At 48.4% G+C, this 8525-nt stretch overlaps 1 protein-coding gene across 1 annotated transcript in view; it reads right to left on the reverse strand.

Annotated features, from left to right (window-relative positions):
* Positions 1-8525, reverse strand: part of PLD1 (phospholipase D1) — a 74009-nt gene that overhangs the window by 61014 nt on the left and 4470 nt on the right. The window contains exon 3 of the mRNA XM_017726876.1: positions 1994-2207. The gene's annotated coding sequence lies outside the window, so the exon portion shown is untranslated. The remainder of the gene's footprint in view (positions 1-1993; positions 2208-8525) is intronic.

Below are 8525 nucleotides of genomic sequence, written 5' to 3' on the forward strand. Positions count from 1 at the left end.
CGCCCGTCCCCGCTGAGGGCACCGCGGCCGCTGCCGGGACGGAGGCACGGCCCAGGGGAGGGACGGCACCCCGCGCCCCGCCCAGGGTGAGGGTGATGAGCCGAGGGAAGCGCAGAGTGAGCGAGAGGGGAGGAATTGGGCTGTTTAATTCCAACTTCGCAGCGCGTGGAGGGGCTTTGGGATTCCTGCGCGCTCCGAGTGCCGCTTCTACAGGGAGCGCAGCTCTCCGCTTCGTGCTCGGACACTCCAAGAGGGAGAAGCAAATGTTCCTCGCCGTCACCGAGAAACTGCGTTTGGCCAGGGAAACCAATTGAAGAAGCGTGTGCAAATTAACAATTATTAATTGCACATGCGATGGGGGTTTTTTCAGCATAAGACAACCCAATAATTACGGTCCGGTGCTGTTCGGATCCGAGCCATCCTCCCCTGCACATGCTGCATTTACCATGTTACTTCCCATATGCCCTTTTCAATATGCAAAGAAACAGATTTTTTAGCGAGAGAGAAAATTTTTGTGCTTGCAGAAGCATTGAACTGACATGCGGATAAGCAAAATCCCCAGCAGGTTCCAGCTATAACCCAGCCGTGAGTGCTGGTGAAACGCCCAAAATCTGTCTGCAGCACTGCAGCTCTCACTGCTGCAGCTGTACGGGGAGATCTTGGTGATTTCTTCAGGGAACCCAGTGATTCCACTTCTATCTCTACAGCAAGACTTCAGCGTGGTTATTAGGATATTTTTCTTCCTTAAATGACTTTATTTTTTATTTCTTTAAATCATGAAGAACTGAACCAGAGTCCTCAAATGTAGATGAGATAAATAACCCAACTTTGATCACTGCTGATTCAGAGGCAGCCTCTATCCCCTATTCTGGCAGTGCAATATTGAAGCATCACATTCTCCACCAGAGCAGCACCTGCCTTGTTTATGGGCACACCTGTAACACACAGGCTCAGCTCGTTTACACTGGGTTTACTATGACTTGGCTTACCAACACCTTAACAAAACCAGTGTGAGTGATGTGCTTCACACCTAAAATCAAACTTAGAAATCTAAGGTGGGTTCCCAATAGCATTGCAACACGGTTTCCTTCAGCTCATGGGGTTGGGTTCAAACACTGCCCCATTCAGCATCTGTGGAGAGCTGTGAGTCAAGGTGGCTCAGCAGTGCTGGCTGCACTGAGCAAGGAAAAAGCACAGACATTTGTAGCACTCAGTGTCGGGAGAGAACAAAGCAAGAGAGGAAACTGGGGTGGAACACTGCAGGGCAATGGGAAATACTCGAAGTTACTCTGTATCATTGCCATTTCCACCCCAAAGAGTGGGCAGAGCCATGTTCCAGAAGGGCACATTACCCAGCACTCCAGAGAGGTTTCACGCTAAACGTATGGAAGAGGAATGAGTGGAGAGGTGGCACAGGGAGCATCCCTCAGGGCACCCACCTGCCCAGGATGCCCAGTCTCTGCCATCCTCTCTGTTCACTTCACAGCTTCCTGGGCAGGAGGCCAGCAGGCTGCAGGGGACCTCTGCCACCTCCCATCTCTGCACACCTTTCCACTTTGTTGATGCAGAGCAGAGACATACCAAACACAGAGAAAAACAACTTTCTCTGCAGAAAAACCCCTGCCCTCCCACCCAGAGCTCATTTCAGTGCTCATCCTCTATGTGACTGGCTGATTTCTGGCAAATCTTTCTAAATCCATAAACCTTAGCTCACTTAATGCATATTTAATCTCTCTGCTGTAGGTTTATGTTGGCAGTGAGCAGGGCTAGACCAGTAGCAGGAGAGAGCACCCAATGTAGGTGAGCATTTTGGCCTCTACTTTGCAGTGTTCCCCCCTCCGCAGCACCACAACAGAACAGGTTGTCCACACACAGTTATCTTTCCCAGCAGAAACACCACTGTCTGTGCCCATGTCCCATTAGTGGTTTTCTACACTTCCCAGAACCTTCCCTGTCCCAGAGGCAATTCATAAAGTGGATACTTGGCACATACCCTCGAAAATATCTTGAGCACTGAAGAGGCACAGTATTATCTGTCGGGAGTTTCTTTGGTTCTCTCCCACCTGCTTTTCAATCCTCAGGAACTTCCACACATCCCTCAGAGGATGCCTGGTGCCGTCACAGGGGTGTGAAGTTTTCGTATTTAAGGCGAGACTCTGGAGCAAAAAGTGTTCTGAGTGACAGACAGGGCTTGACGCTGCTGCAGTCTGTAAAAAAGGTGCTGATATTAACAACTTTTTTTTTTTAAATTGTTATTTAGTCATACTTCATATTTTTTTCTTCTCTCTAAAAATTTTCATGTCCATGCCCAATGATGTGGCCAAAAGTGGGGCTACATGAGGCATGTAGAGACATCTGCAGAAGGGCTCTTGGAGAACTGAAAGCCTGTGCTGCTGCACACCAAACCCAATCCATCAGCTGAAAGATAGTACAGGAAAAGAAACAGGCATTCTTTTTAAATAAGGACATTGTCTTCAATCTTGGTCACCACTTGACATCACAACGCAGGGCGAAGGGGGAGGAGCAGAGGGACAGCAGCTGCTGGAAACTAGAGAAATGCCAAACAAGGCAAGGCTTTAAGGGGGAAAAAAAGGGGGGAAAATAAATGCCAAACTAAGAGCAGGCAGGAGTGAACATGTGACAGCACAAAGAAGCATCACCTTCTCCAAGTCTCTCAAACCGTTTTTTCACACCCAGAGAAACACTCTCCCCTTCCTCTGTGGCAAAAGGCAGTTTTGCCAATGGGTTGGAGTGCAGGAAGGATCTCAGCAGAGCCACATCAGGGATTTGTCTGACATGTTGAACACAGGTGTTACCTAAATACAAGGTTATGCCCACAGAGATTCTTATCACCCATTTGCTTTTCCTTTGTTAAATGAGCCGAGCTACACCAGGACAAACCCCAGTGTTATTTAATAATGGCTATTCCCCAGCCCAGTGCTCCTGACACTGTTCACAGCAACCCGCACATCAAAGATGGAAAAATAAAAAAAACAACCATCAAATGCTTGAGTGGAGTATTTTGCTGCCTGTCTTTCATATCTGCAGGCATTGAAAGGGCCTTTTCCCTCCTTATATTTCCTCTTTAGCCATCCAGGGGCTCCCTGACACCAAGTCTGGGTCATGTTATTGCCTCTGCCAAGCCACAGGGACCAGAGGGGAACTAGGGGAAAAAATAAGGAGTTGTTTTCCCCTGGTTGGGTCACATTTGGGAAGGAGCCTGCAGAGCCCCAGGGAAGGGAGGAATCAGCTTTATCATCCTTGGTGAGATGAGGGTTTACTTTGGCTCTGTGTAAAGCCAGGCTCCAGCACGGGACACCACCATGCCTCCTGCTCCCGCAGCCTGTCCCCAACCTCTGCTGAAGATGTCCTGACTATAGAGCAAAGAGTTTTCTGCCCCACAGCACAGCGACTCTGCAGCTCTTTAGGACAAAAGGGCTATTTTACCCTGTATCCCAGAGTGTCACCTCACTAGGGACTGGAGATGTGTTTTGCTGTAGCCATTTCGGAGCAGTGCAATGAGAAAGGGCCTCACATCCTCCCAGGAGGGGCACAAGGGATGGGGCAGAACAGTGCTCAGCTCCAACCCCGACTCCAGTGCCCCCCCAGCACCCAGAGCAGGCGATGGAGCCCCGTGGAGGTGTGCACCAGACATCTCAGAAAAACCCTGTGGATCCACACTGAGGCAGCCACTGGTGACACTGCCAAGGATGGAGCAACCCAAGACAACCCAGTGTGGGCCAGCAGGCATTAAGCCACATAGATGCACCAAAAAAAGAGAGTGATTTTATTGGTTTGTCCCATAAGAGCAGTATTCCAAAAGGAAAAGGCAGGGTTGTTTGTAGAAATGACATTGCCAAGTGCTTTTTTTCCTCCTCTCCCCTTCAAGGACCACTACTGTCCTCCTAACTCTGAGGGAACAGGCAGGGGAGGAAATTCTGTTGAAAGGCACTTCAGCATGAAGTGCCTGACTTGGCCACGGGGCCTCCTGGGAGTTGTAGTCTTGTCTCCTCCCAGCCAAATGGCTTTTTTTGGCAAAATTCCACAGCAGTGTAATACCTCCCATGACACAGCAGCAGCCCCCCTGCACAGTCAGGGGACAGCGGGACTCCTGGACTTTAGTTGCTACAAGACAAGCCCGGGGGCTGCTCAGGATCCAAACCTTATCAGATTTGGCCAGAATATTTCAGTTTTCTTTCACACCCTTCTCCTCTCACAGAATTCCCATGGAAACACAAACAAAGCTCTTGCTGTTTGGGTTTGGTTGGGGCTTTTTTCCTTCTCTCGGCGGGAGGTGGGAGTGTGGATGAAAGTGGTAAATGAAAAATTTTAAAAATCCCCCTCCCTCAAAAAAAAAAAAAAAAAAAGAAAAATATATAGAATAATTCATGAGGTACCGTGTCTATCTTGATTTCCCGTGCAGCAGTGCATCTCCCCTCTGTATCACCCCTTCAGAGCCTCAGGGGACAGAAATGCGCCTCAGAGCTAAAATAATACATATTTCCTGTATCACAAACTTGCTTTTGGCCAGGAAACGCCCGAATCCAAGCTATCCCGCCCTTTTCTTCACTGGTGCATCGTTCCACAAGATACCTGGATGCCACCGTGTGGCAGCTGCCCCGAGCAGCGGTGGAGGGACAAGGATATGGACAGGGCTGCAGGGAAAGGCAAGGCTTTAAGGGGGGACAAAAAAAAAAAAGGGTGAAAATAAAATAAAAAGGAGGGTTGGAGTTTTTTTGCAGCAATTCACAAAACTTCAAGGAATGCCAAGCACGTCAGTACATGAAGCACAGGATCTGGAGGAAGGAGAGAGTGCAAACCCGCTCCGTATGGTGTTGAGCTCAGACACACACTGTCTTTCTATTTAAAGCCCTGCAGGAACGTGAATGCCAGGTTTGAGTGAGCTGAACAAGTCCCTCTGAAAACAATTTACATGGTCCTCTCTACCACAGGGTCTGGTTATCTGACAGCTTTTAATGCCTTACCGTTCCCACACAGCAGGATACAACCCACCTTTTCCTGCTGGAGGACTGAAGTTTGGATCTGGAAAGGCATTTAATTAATGACAGAGACCAGTGGGACTTCCCTGGGATCCAAATCAGCTTTGGGATGAGGACATGGGCTGCAGAGTGTTTAGTGCTGCTGCCTGCTCACCCCTTGCTTTTCCCTCCACGTGGGAAACAATGCTGAGTGGAACCCTGAAGATGAGGATTGTGCTATCCACACTGTGTCCCCAGGCACATCCTGCAGGCCAAACCATCTTGGCAAGGCCAGAACGTCCTTCCTCCTCTACCAGCACCCTGAAACTGTCTCCTGCCAGGAGGCAGCAAGAAGAAAGCAATACACAGCCCAGGGTTGGGGTGTGGGGTATGTCTCATTCCTCCATCCTCTGCCTCTGGGGCATGCCTTATTTTCCTATTAAGTCCCTCTGGGGTATGTCTCAGTTTCCCCACATCTACCTCAACAGCACTTCTTCTCATTTATTCCAAGGTGCAGTTCATTGAATGAAGAATTACATGTTTTATCATTTGTCCATAACAGGTTGCCAAGTCACCGTGTTATTATTAGCAACGGGAAAGGAACTAAGTAAATTATTCTTAAATTATGCAATGAGCACTTGAGTAAGCGTTAAGTAATGAGTGTTTCTTTAGCGAGGAATCCAAGCGAGACACGCTCCACCCATTTTGTTAACAGACCAAGTCTTATATAAGCTGGATGTTACATAAAACCATAAAACAGGGAGCTGGAGCACTCCTCCACCTTTAGGTGATAACTTTGCTGCAGCCCACAGATACCTGAGCTGACACTGAACCAGCTCTGAGCTAAGAGGCAGCTGATGGCCAGGCCTGGAGCTGGCAGGAGCCAGTGGCAGGGACAGAGGTGTCCTGTGTGTGCAGCCACCAGCCCTGAGCACAGCTCGGGTGGCGAGTCTGGATTTGCCCTCGCACTGCGCTGGAAACAGCCCCTACAGTGACGCGCTCCAAGCAGCTTTATCATCCCTGTGATGATACAAGGACGTGTCTCTGCTCTTGTGTGGCAGGGCAGGCTAAGCACCACCCAACCCCAGGGTGTAACCCCTAGGGAATTACAGCCGGTGCTTAGGAAGGAGCATGCAAGCGGGGCATGGGTATGGGGAACCTTCTCTGCAGCTCTCCCTGTCTCCAGGGATCTGCAGGAAAGAGACTTTCCAAGACAGAAGTTCTGTCTTTATAATCGTTTCCCAGCTCCTGGCAGCTGATTCTTTCAATAAATTGACAGGCCAGTTCTTAAGTTCTCTTGAACTTTCAACTTCTGCCACATCATGTGACAAAAGCCACCACAATTTACCATAATTTATCTGCAGAGAAAAGGGGATCCACATCTTGCAACATCAACTACTAGAGCTAAAAAAAGCAGGCTGGTAGGGGGTGCAGCCTCTTCATCACATCTTGTGTGCCTGAAAGCCTGTCTGTCTAGTGAAAAATCATCTGTCTCCATAAAGAAATACTTTTCCTCCCTAGACATCTTGCATCCCACCTTAAAATGCACAACTCCAACACTGGGCAGAATAAGCTGACAGCAGTGGTTGCTTCCTAAACACGAGGTCAAAAAAAAGTCTCAGAGAAGAGAATTTGCAATTCTCTTCATAGCCCAGACACCAAATCCTCCTTCAAATGCAAGTATCAGATGCAGTTGCATGAGAAATCAGGGACATTTATCTAGTTGGGGGAACAAAAAGGGGAGGGAAAGATCTTTAGGCACAGGATTGTTGGGCAGGCAGAGCAAAACGTGTCAGGAGTTACTCTCTGGACTACAAGGGAGCTATTCATGGCTGCAATCAGTTTGCTCTGCAGTACTTGCAGGAACATGCCAAGACTGCTCTGTGATTCTGCCCGACTGACTTAGCGTTTGTGATTTGCCTGACCTTTGCTCTAAATAAATGGGAGCCACACAGAGGGAATTTTGATACAAGTCCCCTGCATCTATAACATCCTCCCTGGCTGCAACCCACTGGCTTCCTGGGGCTTTGTTTTAAAGGAGAGACAGACAGAAGGCAGGCAGGAGGGGAAAATGAAGAAATGAAATGCAAGCTGTCTGGCCCACACAATTAAAAACAAAAAAAAAAAAAAGAAAGAAAAAGAAATCAGAATAGCCTGGCTTTGTTTCCTGTCATGTTATTTATCTTACTTCAGAATTAAATCCAGATGACATAGATAAGACAGGGGTGACCCCTAGTGCCCTCTGCAGCTGCAGCTTCCACTGTTATTCCCTGTATTGATATTAGAGCATAAACAGAGGGAAGAAGCAGCACCTTTCAGATTTGTTCTTCATTCACAAAGCCTCTCTCTCTCTCCTCTTTCAGAAAAAAGATCTCATTTCCTCTCACTACTGAGACTCTATCACTGTGAGGCATTCACTGCAGCATCCCTTTGTCGCTATTGTCTAGGAACAAAATTAAACACATTTACTGGTGTAAGAACTTATTATATTCCATTGACTATTTATCATAGTACATTTATATTTATCACCTTACATAATAGAAAGAAGAGCCTATTTTGCTAACTCCAGGCTTGTCAATAGCTAAGAACAGCCATTCAAACTCCTGAGAAGAGACCTTTGTCTTGTAAAAAGTGTATTTTGCAGCACCAAGGCGCTGAAAGGAGCGAGCCTTTCCTGTGACAGCCATCAGTATGCACCACTTTTTTTTTGTCTTTCAGCAATGTCAAAACTCTCTGTTCTTGTGAATCAGCCTGCACCAGACATACCCTGCTCACTGTGCTGGGTGATGCTCATCAGGGGCTTTTCCTTGTGTTATTGAGAGGGAACAGCTCCTCTTCCAGAAAAACCTTGAGACACCCCCTCACAGATTACTTTGGGATGCAGTATTTTTCTTGAGGAAATAAATGAACTTAGCACAAGCCTGGAAAATTTTTAGCTTCCTGTAATGTGAGCGCTTTGGGCACTTCCTGCCCTGCTGAAGTTGGGACTGTGCCCACCAGCATCCAGCGTGGGTGCTACCACATCTCGAAGTTTCAGATATTTAATGGGATCTCATCAGGCAAAGAAGCCACCTGCTAACAGTCCCCACGGCAACATTGCTATCCCCAAGAGAGCAGCAAACCCCCCTGTGCAGCATCACAACCTGCCACAGATTTATCTGATGCCTCTTCAGCTCTATTTCTTGCCTGTCCCTTGCAGGCTGGTGTCAGCACTGGCAGCCACCACCCCAGCACCCCTCCTGCTGCACCAGGGCTCCTCTGCAGAGCCTGGATCCTCAGAGCTGGCACCCTCACTGCTCAAGCCCCAGGAACACTTCAACGCTTCCCAAAAGCAATTCCCCAGCCCAGCCTTGGGGAATCCTTGGGAGCCACAGGGATGACACGTTGTCTCATCCCCATTACCACCCAGCTGGCAACTCCTTCCCCTTTTGCCACCTGCCAGCCCATTTCTTCACCAGAAACCACTTCCAGGTCTCAGTCAGTCCTTCCTCCCCAATATCTTTTTGCTTTCACCCAGCCTCTCTGGTCATTCATCCCCAGAGTTCC

The sequence above is a fragment of the Corvus brachyrhynchos genome, unplaced genomic scaffold, assembly GCF_000691975.1.
Source record: "Corvus brachyrhynchos isolate BGI_N302 unplaced genomic scaffold, ASM69197v1 scaffold162, whole genome shotgun sequence".
NCBI lineage: Eukaryota > Metazoa > Chordata > Aves > Passeriformes > Corvidae > Corvus > Corvus brachyrhynchos.